The 15,855-nt window shown below is 39.8% G+C and overlaps 1 protein-coding gene across 6 annotated transcripts in view; it reads right to left on the bottom strand.

Annotated features, from left to right (window-relative positions):
• Window positions 1-245: 245 nt before the first annotated feature.
• The window catches only part of CDK14 (cyclin dependent kinase 14), a 324,092-nt gene continuing 308,482 nt past the window's right edge, over window positions 246-15,855 (bottom strand). For all 6 annotated transcript variants that reach the window (XM_065830694.2, XM_065830693.2, XM_071805144.1 and 3 more), the window contains one exon: window positions 246-4,518. The gene's annotated coding sequence lies outside the window, so the exon portion shown is untranslated. The remainder of the gene's footprint in view (window positions 4,519-15,855) is intronic.

A 15,855-nucleotide genomic window follows, 5' to 3' on the forward strand; every position in this document is an offset into this window, starting at 1 on the left:
GAAATGCGAGGAACCTTACCTTGTGTAGTCAGCATTGCCTTGTAGTTTTGATGAAGCTCGTGTTTGACTGAATCAGTGCCTAATCTTTTCAAGTAATTACTGTTTAGTGCCTGCCTGCTTCCAAGTACTTTTCATTCCTTAAAAATCTGTTGTTTACAACCATTTCCTTGCTCATTTTTTTGAGAACAAAAAGTGAAAGAAAGGCTTTATTCCCTAGGTTAGGCCTAGATCACATATACAAAGGAGAAGAGAGATTCTGCTATGCTTTATTCAATATGATGTTACAAGAAAACAACAGTTACAGCTGACAAACCATTACATCTTTCATAATACAGACAAATTACAAGGTGTAACAAATAATGCAACATTTATTTTACCGTACTGCTTACTATGCTGTTCTTCTGAAGTATATATATATATATATATATATTTAATTACATTAACATTGTTTTCATGTACCAGCCCTCCCCTTTTTATTTGTTAAAAAAGAACACCTCTTAGTGCACCATACAAAAATCCACATGGAAGCTGGCAAGCAGGGATTTTGTATGCAGCACCATTGAAATGCATTTTGGGGGATGGGAATTATTAGTGCATCCTTTACTTTTACATTTTTTGCTTATGTGAAAAATGCAAGGCAGTAACATACAGTCACTCCACCTAGATGCTGGTAGGGGAAAGTATTGTTATGCTCCGTAATGCAACGTAATTCTGTTTATATGGGGTGTCTGCATTTTGCTCCCCAGTCTGTACAGCCAAAATGTGTTATATAACAAAGATTCCAAACCAAATAAGATTCACAGATGAGTATTTTGTATATGAGCATACCAGAGCATTGACTACACATTTGATTGCGTGCACTGACACAGAGCACACAGAGCTGGATGTCACCCACCAGCCTGCAGGGAATTTAATGTCCTACCTTCTTTCCCCAGGGGGCTGAAGCGCAGGACCCGTGCGGAGCAAAGAGAAAGTGAAGACCCTGGTGCCTCTGTCTGCTGCAGATGGAATTTTCAGTGTTGCATGTACTAATGACTTAGCCTAAACCGTGATTCTGATTACAAACAATAGTGAGAATTAAGAGGACCCAGCCAATCCGGGACACTGTACAGCCACATAGTGCTGGCATTATTGGAGTGACCTGACTCGTGCGGTGCCTGCTGGATGTGGATTGGAGCTGATCTGAACCCAGCAGGAGAGAGGACCAAGCCATCTCCAGCTGGTTGACTTGCAAAGTCAGGTTCTGTGCACTTGAACTTGTAAGGAATCTCTGTATCCTCCAGACCATCTCTATCACCATCTTCCCTTCCCCTTCCCCATTCACTTAATATTAGATCTCTTACAGAGTTGGAACATGCCCTCCCACCTTTATGTGCCTTCTTCTCCTGCTGCCCTGTGGCTGTTCCCCCTCCTCACAGCAAAGCCACATCCTCTCAGCATCATCAGGATGATCTGCTGCAGCTCAGCCAAGCGGCAGGAAAGTGAAAGTTGTACTGCTACCGGCCATTGACTCTGAACAAGTCCCACAGTTTCTCAAGGACTGTGCCCTAGAGACTACTGGTCACTTAGGCTCATTTTTTACAACTGACGGTATGAAACACTACATTCCTGGCACCTGCAGAACTTCTGAAAGGCCAGGCTACTTCTTCTTGTCTCTTTGAAGATTCTGTGGGGAACCAATTTGGGAAGGATGAGAGGACAAGAGGGTAACACTACTGATTTTTGCTGAAGCTGTCTCAAGAGCACTGGTGTGGTTTAAACAGTCCATTCTGCAACACTGAGAAGAGCTGTGGGGAAAACCACACTTTTGCAAGATGCTGGAGAAGTGGACAAGCTGCCAGGGGGTCCTAACTGATGGGCGTCAATCTGGCTAACCAGGCATGGAAAGGTTCTGCTGGAAGGAGAAAGAGGGAAATAAAGCTGTACTGTCAGTTCCCTGGACAAACGTGCTTCTACTTTCTCAAAAAAACCTGGATGGTTCCCAGCAGATTTGATGTTGCAGAAGAGTAATTTGCAGCACTCACACGAATGGCACCAGCTTGCTGAGCCCAGGTTCCCCTGGTGCCAGGCGAGCATCCCCAGGGCCCAGCGCCTCCGCAGAGAGCTGCAAACCCAAGTCACCGCAGGCAATTGGGGCGCCCAGGAGGCAGGTGCACAAGTAAGAGATCCTGGTCACTCCTTAATTGATCGGTAGCTGAGATAACCTCACCACTGCTGAAAATCAAGTTAATATTTAGGAACATACATATTTATCCACTTTCCTTGAGGCAATTGAGTTTGAAGATTTTTGGACCAACTTTATTTCAGTGGTTGCTTAAAAGTGGGAATGGGGCAGAGAAGATAACCTCACATGCATGTGTGTACACACACACAAACACATACATACCTTAAGCAAACACTGTACGTGAGTCACTTTGAATAGTAATGTGCTAGGCTTGTGGGAACAGTTGAGGAATTCCTCTCTATATTAAACCTTGTGATGTTTAGTTGAGCAGCATAATTGCTTGCCTCACAGTTTATGCTGCCAAGTAGATGCGTCTATAAAACTACCCTTATATTCCTAATTGAAATATTTGTTACAGTTTCAAAAATTCTTCAGATTTTTGCAGCAAGTTTCATTTTTTTCTAAAAATAGCTAATTTCAATCATCAAACTGCACACGATTTAAGTAGCAAAGATAATGTATAAAAGACTTTTCTCTTACCAAAAAAAGAAACATGAAATCCAAACAAACCTAGTCTAAGGCAGTTTCAGTGTGTGATAAATTTGAAAGTTCAGTGGTCACTTTTCCCCCCTAATAAACACAGGGGAAAAGCTGTATTAAGTTCTAAATAGGATTGTGACTGAAAGTGGCTTTCAGATGGCTTTTGCCAGATCCTGAAACACAGATGCCATTGGGGAAAACTGTATTTTAATGGCTGTGCAAATATTGAGAATATTTTCACAGTTCAGCTCTTTGAAAAAGTAGACTTGTACCCTAGTTCATTAAGAGGCCCTTCATAGCTACTTGCACATTCAAGGATTTGCCTTTTTGGGGGGTATTTTTTCCCTAATTAAACTCTGCTGGAGTTCAATAAGATGGCAGTAGCACAAATCCTTTCCCCTCCTTTTAAACACTGAAAACTGACCAAAGTGTTACCACACTTCTTAAAAATGTAATTCAATGCATCCAGCATGCAAAGGATGTCAAATTTATGTGTAGAATAATATTGCCTAGCAAGCATTTCTGTCCGAGCAGGACTGTAACTCAACAGTGGGTTTTGCACTGTATCTGCCCTTTCCGAATGCAAAGCATTGTATATGGTCAGGGCAGTTTTATCGCATCCCTGAACATAATGTTCTCCCCAACCAAAATGTAGCAGGGACTTCATTTTCTAAAATCATACAACTTTGTTTTTTGCAAAGTTTGCATTTGAACTATTTGTTCAGAAAAACTATCTAAAGATATCTGGTAGTGCCTTCCAATCAGCTCAGAATACATATGGAAAATAACTTGAAAGCTGCTTTGTTGTGGAACAGCAAACAGTTTGGGACAGGGAACATTCTCCACTTTGCTTTGTATGTGGCAAAGTAATACAGCTATCTTTAATGGCTCATCCAACAAAGTTTTTCTGTACCTTAGTATCTGCCTTGAATTAAACAGAACCATTTCATCATCTCTGTTTTCAAGAAAACATTCTAAAAGGTAAATAGTGCGAGGAAAAACAAAGAGATGCTAGCCAAGACCCATAAAAGAAAGAAATATTCTTAAAGGGAAGAAAAAACATAAAGAATTCATTGTATATGTCAGCTGCCTACATCTCATCATTTTTGCTTTGTCTTTCTCACAGGCCTATTTTGAAAACTGGCATGCTACATAGCCTAAGCAGAGTAACCAAATTCAGAGTATTGAAGTAAACATGCAATTATTGCCATGTTTTTAAAATGGATATGAGTGGTCTGAGGAGATAATGAAAAATGAAATAACCCAACAACACTCTGGGAATAATGGCAAGGTGCTGTAATTGTCAGCCGATCAGACAAGTTGGGCTTGCTCTGGCAGAAACAGTCTTCCCATTGGTTGCAAAATATGCACAACTCTCAAAGAAAATACACAGTCCTTTATGTTGCCGTTGGCTTTTTTTTGTGAAGTCATTACTGGAGAAGGGTGAACACCAAATGTGTTGTCTTAATGTATTTAAGACATTGCTGGTGAAAAGCATAAAAAACCTTACAAAGATGCAGCACTGCAGTGGAAAATCAAAATCAAACACAAAAGACTGAAAGAGTACATGCCATGTATCAGTAAGCAAAAGCTTAATCTTCACATAGTTCTCTGAAATCACAAGGTATCCAAATGCGTGCAAGGTTTTAAATAAATTGCAGGGAAAAAAAAAAAAAAAGGGGTCTTGCCAGCTTCAGTCTTCTTTTGAATGAAATCCACCATAGAGAAAGAAAGGAAACAGGCCGCAGTTCCTTCCTGGTATCGGCCTCCGCATTAGGTTTTTGTTTCCCTCCTCCAAACTGGTATATTTAATCCTGTAAGGAAACAGTACAAATTATTATAAGCCTCAGAGCAAAGGACAGAATTTCAAAGCACTTTCAGAGCTGATATCTCAAGAAAATGAACTTAAAACACCAGTGTTTTCAGGGTGGTTGCCTAAATGAGATATATTAATCCATATTCACATATCTCTGGCCCAAGTGCTAATCTTCAGAGGTGCCATCAGCACTCACATTCTCCATGGAAATTATAGACAGCCATAAGTAGACAGTTGACTCTTCTAAAGGTGGTCACACCCCATGAATGCAAAGGAAGGTTGCTAAATGCTGGCACAGCTTGAGGACTTTACGAGCTCTTTCTGCTCCCTTTCTCACAGAGTCCCTAGCTATCACCTTCACAGCAATACCTGCGACTGGTTTATGAAAAGGTCTGCCCAGCTTTGCTTCCCAAGAGTTATTTGAGGTGCCTTGGGGCACATCATGAACAGTTCTGCAAACATAACGAGGTTATGGAGCTCCTTGTTGTGCTGTGTTTAGACATACTCACATTTATTTTGGTGACCATTAACAGGCAGATAACAAAAACCTTTCCTTTCATATACCAAAAATAAACACTATATCAATAACTTTGCTTACGTTGTCTTTCACTCTGGTGATGATTCCTGTTTGTATAGGCTCAAAGCAGCAACTGGGCTTGCAAGAAGGTACCATGGTGTTTTTGAGACTTAACACAGAACAGGAGGCAGGCTGAGAACATGGGAAGTATTACTTTAAAACGAAGTATCACTTTAAAACGAAACATCCAACAACTGAAAGAAGAGCCAGGTGAAGGCTAAATGAAGGCTAGATGGACTGAAGCCATCGGAAGGATTTTATAATTAACATATTTAGCTCTTCATAAATGTCCAAGTAGAATTCTATGCCAGGGAATAAAGTGAGACTTTCTGAGAAATTCTGTAGTTGTCTGAAGTTCAAAATATATTTATTTTGCAAGGTTTTTTAAGACCAAGGATTTTAACTACAGACCTGTTACATTTTTTTAAAAGTTGCAGGAAGACAGTCAGCCATGGAGGAATTTCAGTACTTAAGAAAAAGAACACAAATATTCATTGAGCTTGGAACTGGTTTGTATTAGCATGTCCTAAAACTATTTAAATCAAACTGGATGCAGGTGCCAGTGAATCTAGTCTAGTCCTCATTTCAAAAGCAGGAGAAAACAAGGCATCAGTTTTGAACTGCCGTTTCAAGCATAAAATTTTAATTGTGGTTTTCATCAAAACAGCCTAATCTCTACACAACATCTAACTTTCACAATTTCCAGGGTTCATGCTGTGGTTCTTGAGAGCTCTTTTTCTGCCCTTTAAGCACCAGAATACCTGAACTGGATTAACAAAAGCCTGTTCTTAATGATGCACGGCAGCATCTTGGGCCCTCTTGGAGCTTGGTCTACCACCTCTTCAACTGCTGCTTGGGTTTTTTCCCTAAATGCCTCTGGACTTCACGTGGAATTTCTATTCCACATGAAAGTCCCACTTTGCCCAGGGTCCAGGGGCTTGGCTGAAGTGCCAATAAATATTTTTTTTTTTTTTTTTTCAAAAAATACATTAGAGTTGACCCCAGTTCATTTATCCTTCATAAGCTTAAGCAAAAAAAGCAGTGTTTGGAACATGCAGAGATTCACAACTGCTCAGTGATGAAACACGGTAGACAATATTCCCCAAATTCCACATTTCCATTCTTTCAAAAGCACTTTTTAGGGGTGAACTTTTTGGAGCCTCTTCCTTTTAAAAAAGCAGCTAGGCTCCCAAAGCTCCTTCCAATGTTGAGCTTGCATCTTCCTTCTCCACCCCACACACCACAGCTATGGAAGGTTTGCAGTTTGGAAGTCACATCTGCCCAGGCCCAGAACAGCTGGCCTGATTTCAGGCTAAGCCCACACTGCTGGAGTTCAAGAGACTGGGATAAGCAGCAGGGTCATAAAGAACAGGTAATGAAATTAGGTGGATAAAAAGCCTCTGGATGGAGGCTTTTCCAGGAGTTACCAAATTGCTCAGACTTGAGAATAACTGCAATTACAGTAATTACACATCACTTTTCCTTTCTGTCAGTGGATCTCAGGACAATTTCTAAAGCAAGTGAGCATCACACTTCTCCCAGAGTTGTGCTACAATTTCCCAGTGACAATATTCCATTTTCTGACTCCCAATTTGGCTCTGTAGGCAAAGTTGATGACACATTCTCCAGGGCAGAGCCTGAGCCTGTGAAATGGCAAATACCTTCATCAAAAGATTAGCACTTCTAGAATCAAGCCCTAGAACATTAAAAGCTTCCTTAGACTACCATTTAACACAGGGAAAAAAAAATCCCTTTGCATACTGGCAGATGCTGCCAGCACCAATGCAGAGCAAGGGAAGAACACAGAGGGCCAAGAAAGTGTACTGGAGGTTACCTACATGTGCAAGAGAGATTGCAGAGTTTTTTGCTGAACCCCAGTTGTTTTCTTACTCTGGCTCAGTATAAGGCAGCTGGTAGTTTTATGATCACAACTCCATCAGCTCCAGCTTTGCTGGGTCCCACTGTACCAGTACTGGAACTAGGGTAACTGGTTTCCTCTGAAGCCAAGAACCTGTGTAACCATGTGGTGGGCAACATCACCTCTCACCTTCTGCAAAGGCTCAAGATTTAGGCTAGATCTAGCAGCAAACTCACTGGAAAATAAGATGATGTGATGACACATTTCCCCAGTGGTTCTGGCTGAGGAACACTAGCAGACATCGTGCAGCTGGAACCAGGGAAGGGCTGGTGGTCACGATCTCCCTGACGACATGTCGAAATGCATGGCCTGCCTGGGTCAGGGAGCAGCCTGCGTGATGGACCTGCTGCTCGCAGCAGCACCCTGACAGCAGGGTGTTCTGAGGCTGAACCCTTGCTTTGGCCGCTGAGACAATTCCACTGTGTATAAAATCCTTGCACCTTCTTTGATATAGCAGACAAGTCCGGTGATTAGGAATATATACACAGGGAATATGTAACATTTGCATCTGAATCCCTAATTCCCTGAATGTTTATTGTCAATTCAAAGCAAGTCAACAGGTGAAATCCCTTCCCTCAGCCTTGGAGTTCCCCTGCGGAGTGCCAGCCCTCTCTCTCCCTGGTGATGGGGAACGGAGGGCAACCCATCCTGAGGCAGAGGAAGAATCTGAACACATCACTTCTCAGAGGAGCCCTGTAATTGCTGTGCTATGGGACCAGAGACGCCTTCTCTTTGCTTTTTGTTTTGTTTAAGGTGAGCCTCACACCAAATAGACACCTCCCCTAAACTGGAAGAAGAGGAGAGTGTCGCTTTGTCCACAGCAGGAAACGCGCAATAAAACGAAAAGGAAATTTTAGATTGGTGTGAACCAATCTTTTTATAAAAAAGCATTGTTTCTTCTGTGGGGCTCTTGAACTGAAACATCAGTTGTTCACACAACCAGGACCCGAGGCAGGGCCCTCCACACAGTGCTGCCGTTCAGTTCCCAGATGGCTCAATATTCTACGTTTGCATTTTTTAGGATATATCTTAGAAATATCCTTGCTTAGAATTTAATACATTTTCCGGATCATACAAATCAAAGTTTTGCCTGGTGACTTGGCAGGTTGTGCTTATGGCCTCTGGTCATAGCTTTGCTTATAAAAGCGTAAATTGTTAAATGGAATATTTAGAATTCGTGATTTCCCAAGAACAAAATGGGGTTCTTTCAGATCTCCTTAAAAAACAACAACAACCAACCAAAACCAAACAAACAAACAAAACCCACCACAAACAAAAAAAAAGCCCACAAAAGACCAAAAAAACCCCACACAACAACAAAAACTGAAATATAACAGACTGCCCTAAAAATGAACTTGTATTTTTTTCATCACACATCCAGTTGCTTTTGGTTTTCATGACATCTCTACTAAACTTAGCAGAAGATTATAAGCAAGTTAATGATGTGCTTGAAGTATCAAGTGACCTAAATCAAATAACTCAATTGTATGTTTGTTATCTAGAGAAATCATCTGCTGCATACATCCTGTTTGTTCCAGATCCCAAATGGGATAAAATAAGGTGTTAACCCACCTTACAACCAGCAGACGCCAACTTCAGAATGCAGTAGCTGTTGTTGTAACCATGGTTCTAGAAAGGGATACTGAAGCTTGTAATTTAAACATTAATCATGCTCTCAGACATGAGGCAGAGGAGTGTGACTAAATCCCAAATATTTTTCTTTATTTTAATTAGTAAAAGAATGTCCTTTCCTGTAAAAATGCAAATCACCAATTCACTACACGCTCCATTTGGCAGCACCAGCATCCTTCTCTAGGTGCTTTTAATTTTTGTAGAAATTATCACAGAGGGAGGAGCTGTGCTCCTACAGAGTCCTTAGCATGCAAAGCACACTCAGAGTGCAGGTCTATTTATGTTGCAGCTGATTTAGCATTATTATAAGAGTATTCACTCTACAACGCCAGATTTAAAATAAAAATGTGAGCTGACAACTGGAGATACTGTATTCTCTATAAGCTGAAACATGATGGTATTTAAGATCATCAACAATATATTCTTTCTGCTTCTGCCTCCACCAGAGAGGCACACACCACAGATACTGTTCATCCCCTCTAAAAAAGCATATTATTAACAGGTGAATTTTTTCCCCACACCTTTTATTCCTACCTTTGTTAGAGAACTCATTTTAAAAAGCCAACCAAACATTATCAATACTATTTGCACTCGGATAGTATCTATATGCAACTCGTTGCTATAAATATTAATTAATTGGATCACCAATACCCATAATGCAACTTTATTCTGACCTATATGCCCTATGAACTAGATATTTTTTGGATTCAATTTTCTTAAAACCAACTGTCAGCATCATGTGATGGAAGAGATGAAAAATGAAAATGAGCGTTCCCACTGTGCAGGTGAGTGACCTGTGGGAGACAGCTCTGCCTGCCAGGATTTTTACACGTACCATCAGACACAGACCAATTGATTAGATCATCTTATACCCGCCACCAACTAGGCTCAAGAGACTAATTAGAGAGAGTACTGCCTGCGCAGGCACCCCATTGACACCTAATTTGCTCAGCCAAAGCCTTTGGGGAGAATGTATTATCTCTGCAGCTGCACTTCATGCATTTCTGATTTCAGGCATAAGCAAGGAGTACTTCTTCACTCTTTTGAGCAAACTGAGTATATAAGCCCTTAAGTGCTAAATACAAGCACACAAATTAAATCTGGCCAGCTTTCCATAAATTCTTTTTCCCTTTCAAGTATATATATACATATAATACATATATACATGCATACACTTCTTATTTTGTATCTGTGTCTATATGTGCACAAATGCAAACAGAAGAATAACGTGCGTATGAGTCTGAATGCGTGTGACAAGTACAGGTACATAAAGACAGTTCTATAAGCATATGCTTTAAAATACAGAATTGCCACACTGTAGAGAGCACTGCCCTTTGCAGGGAAGTTTTACTTCCATGAGATTTAAAATAAATGCAGTTGTTCTAATATATGGAAAATAAATCATCTGCAGTATTGTTAGCTCAGGCTCTGAATTACCTCACAGACAGAGCTCAGTTGACTGCTGCCTATAAATTTCCTTGGCGTATCTTCAGAGGTGTTAGTTCAAAGATTATTTCGGTATACAGCCTGGCTTTGCTGAAAGCTTTTCTTCGATGGACTATACCTTGTTTGTGGTTTCCCAAGAAATACTGTTCACTAAGGCTATATATAAGATTACTAAAACTGCTTTCTGCTGGGCTTTAGTTTTAGCTAGTTATCCATGCCCCAAAACACACAGGAGAGGCAAGACGTGAGGCTGTCATTAAAAATTTATTTGAAACAAAAAAAAAAAGACACTAAAAAAACTATGATGTTTTTACAAACTGAGGAGGGTTTTAAGAAAATATTTTCTGCTATAGGCTGGTATGTGATTGCTGAATTCGAATACCTTGTAACACAGGAAAATGGTGGGTTTGCATCACTTCTAAAATAGCACTGAAACAAAATACCTTCTCTGTGATGTGTCTACAAATCAACTCTCAGGAGCTGGATGAAGCCGAAATAGTACAATTTAATTTCAGCTTGTGTCAAAGCCCTTGTTGACATGGTCGGTTCATAATGTCAACTTGGAATCCTGTGCCACTATAACCAAAGAATTAAAGAAACCTTAGCAAAATACACACAAATTATCTGTGTGGCCAAGACATCAGATGTCACTTCCTTTGCCAAGTACACTATGAATGCGACTTCCAATCTTGTTGCTAGGATGGGGCATAACTTAATAAAGAGCGAACATCCTCACCTTCCTCCCCTCACGTGGGCCACATCTTTTCCAGTTCACTTTACATTTCTTTAGCAATATTTAATCTAATTTAGTGTTTTAATGACACCTCTGGATTATCTTGGTGACTGTTGGCTGTTATTCTTTCACAGACACAGCATGGTACAGGATACTTACACATTATAATAACTACTACTATCAGTCATTAAAATTAAATCACATTTGAAAAATAAGCAACAAAGGATTACTGATTATTTTTTTTCCTGCTCTTTTCTCCTGTGTCTTAGATACTGCACTGGTATTCTTACATACACTGGCTATGTCTTCAGTGACAAAAATGGCTGCATATTCTTCTCCACAGTTCTGATGTATGAATCATAATACAGACTGCATATGGACATATTCCTGTTTTAAGAATTTAACTCCACAGAAAGGGATTTGTGTCTGGGAGGTGACTGCAGTTTCAGGGTGGGTGAGAGGGGATGACTCTAGAAGTGAGCACTAGACAGGGACTATAAACTAGTCAGAAAAAAATAAAAAACAAACGCATTTTAATAGCAACACAATTATAAACTAAACAATTCTATGAATGTATGTACATTAAGTGACGACATACCCTGTGGTACAGCGGATACGGGGCTGCAAAGCAGTAACCAAAATTTTGGATTTGCTAGTGAATGTGACCACGAGCAAGTCACTTTATCCCCCTGTAACCTCTGTTTTGTAACAAGGGCTCTGTTTTATATCCCAGCTTCTGGGTTTAGAATGTCTCTTAAAATGAGTGCCCAATTTTAGCTGTAGCCACCAATAGTTCAAATTGCATAAATACAGTTAAATTTAACAAAAATGCAATATTAGAACAGCTGCAAACTTTGGAAGTTGAAACCCTTACTTGGACTGTGAGTTTTCCAAATTGTACCTTTATGAACAATAAGAGTCCAAAATGAAGTCCTACATCACCTAGGACTTTGTAAACATGCATCCAACAGTCCGTTTTGGGAGGCTGATTCTGAAGAGCCAAGACCTAAATTATACACCAGTTGCTAAGTAGCGTATATGCATATCAATAATTGCAAACCAATCATGCATACTTTGCACACAGGTTTCTTCAAAATATTGTAATGAATTCCTTCACAGTGTGTCTTGTTAGGGGGAAAAAAAAAAAAAAAGGAATACAAGTCCCGACCCTCACTGTAATATATTCACAATATTCACTTCCAGTGATATTAGATAACATTAATAGTTTCAGTGTTGATTTGTAGGTATACCTTTAACTTTAGAATGGCTCTGGTAACTTCCAAATTAGCTTTCTCTGAGTCTTTCAGGAAAAATTCTTTCCTACCCTAGCTGCCCCCAGCTGAAGTTTTTTTCTTTGAGTTGAGAACAAAGTCCACAAAGCCTTTTACAATTACCATTTGAATAAGGCTTCACATGAAAAATGGCCAGGACTGAATCTACTACATGTCTTCTAGTTTTTGAGAATAAAGCACAGCCCACTGAGAGGGAGCTCTGGGAAAGCTAATACTTCAGACGAAGATACTACAAAAATAGCAGTGTTATTGAGCTCAATATAGTTTGCAAGCAAAGCCACAGAAACCTTATTAAAAACAAAAAAGCAAGCTGAGGATTTTGGTACACATTGAGACCAGAAAAATATTAGTGCTACTTGTTTCCAAGAACATGCTTCTCAAACCTGACAAACAGCCAAATCCCTACAACTTCTTATACCCTCCTGGTTTGTTTTTCCTCTTCCAAAGGCTTCAGGATTCAGTATATTGTTTATCTTTTTAATGGCTTAAAGATTTGTCTCCTCTGAAACTGAATCCATATAAAGGCATAAATTTTCATTTGTGATTATATCAGTTTAAAAAACTGAAGGATACAACTCAAAGATTTTCTAGATTCCAATATGCAAGAAACCCAAACAAGCCCTCCCCCTTCTTTTTTTCCTTTTTTTTTTTTTCCTGACTAATGTAACATGTCTAAATTGCTATGTTTCTCACCCTGATAACTTGCAAAAAAGCCTGCCAAAGAGGAACTGACTGAATGTGAACTGGAGAAATGCTGTCTCCCTGGATCTATAGTGAGAGAAGCTAAACCTACAATTTTTACCAGTGTTTGACACAATGGGATCCTTATCTCAGCTGTAGTACCAGCTCTCTACTCTGAAACAGATAAGTAAATGCTATGCTTGAACAAAATTTGTATGTAGTTTAATTAAAACATCTGAAAGAATAATTAAAAAAAATACAAAGGAGCCTATTAATCATGGTTGCATATAACTCAGAAAAGGAAATACCTGTTGGAAGATGATATACAGCCACTAATGCTCTGTTTAACAGCCTTATTACTGGTTTGAACCCCTCTCTGCAGAAAAGGAGCACTGGGAAGAGCTGGTGAGAGTTCTCATTGCACTCTCTTGCTAAACCAAACAGCCAAGGGACTGGAGATTGAACCATGAGCAATGGGCACCAGTGAGCTGAGCTGTGGTTCCCTGCCACCATGTCTCATCTTGGTGGCAGAGCCAACTTCAGAAATTCCCACTGCCTGCAAACCTCACTCCTTATTCCCACCCTACAACATGTGCCCTGTCACAGTTTTATCAAACTGTGGGACTTCCTGCACACTGGATCATTAAAAGTATCAGAAGTGGGACTCTTTTTAATGTAGATCTCAGTGATCCAGTTTATATCAAATTTATAAGTAGTTGCACCAGCATGACTAACGGGATTGGAAGTTGGTGAGGGAGCAAGAAGGAACTGCCTGGCTAGAGCTAGGCAGAAATTTATCAGGCTGATTTTGCCTGCAAAGACAAGGAAGTGGAATTACACCCTTATTTTTCATCAACAGCAGTTCATTACTCATAACAAAGCTTCACTTTCTAATGTCTGAAGCCACTTCCCAACTCACAAATGGCTAATTATGTTCAGGTATCCAGAAACACACTGAAATCTGCCTTAGCTGTCCACTTAGTAGAGCAGACAGAAGTTGCTGCATAATGACCTACTAATTAAAAAGGAAGAAAACCATACTCAAAAGATCTGGGAATACCCATAAGGTTGCCTAATAAGGATAATCTCCTGTACATGTTTCAAGGGAGCAGCAAACAAGAGATGGCTGAGAGCCCATGCCTCTGACTGAAAGTGCCTTGGATTTTTTTGTTAGTTTTCATTTTTGAGCAATAAAAATATGTTGGTCTGCCAACATGTCAAGGAAATGTTTAACAGTTTCTGAAGCTTCAAGTCATATTTAACCAGAGTTCAGAGACTTCAGAAGGGATATAATCTGACTCTTTACAGGTCTGTATCTAGCTTTGAATGAAGAATACAACCCTGGAGTTCAGGCAGAGCAGATCAACTCTACTCAAATCCAAATATCATTAATGAAACTTATTGACCGCCAGTCTCAGGACTGATAGTCACTGTTATTTACCAGTACTATTTATCGACTCAAACCTAAGCATATTTCTCCTATCTGAAGCACAACAGCTGACCAACTCAAAAGCCAAATGAGATGATGTACCTGAACACCTCCTTCCTCTCACCCCATCTAGCACAACAACTTAATAAATTCAGAGAACTTATTTGGAAATTTATTCCTGTTCTTCCCCATCAAGGTTTTTATTCCCAAAGTAAAGTCTGCTGGAGAAAATGACACATGATAGACTAAATGCCTACCAGATGACTCATTAGCATTCACCTCCTCCCAAAAATTATGCACTGCCTCATGCAAAGATTAAAGTATCCACAGGTACTTAAAACCAGGACATTCTGTATACGTGTGATTGTTAATATTACCTAAATTAGTTCCTGAGAGATAAGGGCTCTTGGAACACATTTAATTCTTCTAGTGTAATCAGTGCAAAGTAGCTGTGGGATAGTCTTGAGATGGGTGTGGGACATTGTGCTAGCTGGCTTACAGAAACAAAGATTCTTTGGAACTCCCTCCAGAAGGGATCACAACACTATAAACTACCTTAGTCCCCATAGATAAATGCTAAACACTGAGAAAACAAAGTCTGAATGTTTATAATTACTAAAATCATTGTAGTAGGCTTATGTTTGTTAGTTCTCCTATGGGGAAGAGAGAATGAATGTTCAGATAGCAAAGGAAGAAAAAAAAGGGATGGGCAAACTAAGAAGAAAAAAAAAACCACATTTCTTACCTGTATTTTTATTTTTGTTAGTGTTTTTCCAAGATTTTTTTTTTTTTTTCAAAAAGGATAGCACTTTTCAAACCAGCAAGCAATTCTTAATTAATTTGGAATGTAGAGTTACGAATGCCTTTGTTTTAGCTTGACAGAACAGACATCATTGCAGTCTCATTCTGGATAGCAAAGATCCTTCTAGCTAAGCACCATCTGGTTATACATTCTATTTGCTGCTGTGACTTTTCAGAGGCTGAGCATCATCATGCCAAAGTGGTCATGTCAATTAAAATACATTTTTTACGACAGCACTGCAACCCTTAAGCACACATAAAATTAGACAGAATGCAGACCTCACATGCTGAATCAGAAGGATCTTTCCCACAATTATAGTATATGAATTAATGGCAAGTTTAAGTAATAGCTGTATTTAAATTTCAGAGTATATTTCCAAATACCATTGTGTCCAAAGCTCTAAGCTATGTGTCCACCCACACCATGAATGCCACACAATGGTATTGACAGAGAGATCAGTAACTCTTTGGAGTTGACCTTTTCAAGTCTGAGTTGTTTCCCAGCCCAGCAGCTCTGAAGACTGGAATGGAGCAGGGGAGAAAAACGTCCCAGTTCAGGAAATGCAATGGTGTCTATATGGAATACCGCTTGCCTCCGTTCTCATTCCATGTAGGCTCTGCTGGTACTTACCTATACAGCTCCCATTTGGGATTCTTGCTGAAAATCTATGACATTAGGAATAGTTACTGGCAGCTTTAGGCCAGCTGCATTTTTCCCTGCCAGTTCCATTTTTACATACAAACCCATATGGAGCGCTGTGAAACAGAAATATTTCCACAGTGTGGTCTCTGTGGCGTTGAATGGAAAAAATGTTCCAGAATTGGC

This window comes from Patagioenas fasciata, chromosome 2 (genome assembly GCF_037038585.1).
Source record: "Patagioenas fasciata isolate bPatFas1 chromosome 2, bPatFas1.hap1, whole genome shotgun sequence".
Taxonomy (NCBI): domain Eukaryota; kingdom Metazoa; phylum Chordata; class Aves; order Columbiformes; family Columbidae; genus Patagioenas; species Patagioenas fasciata.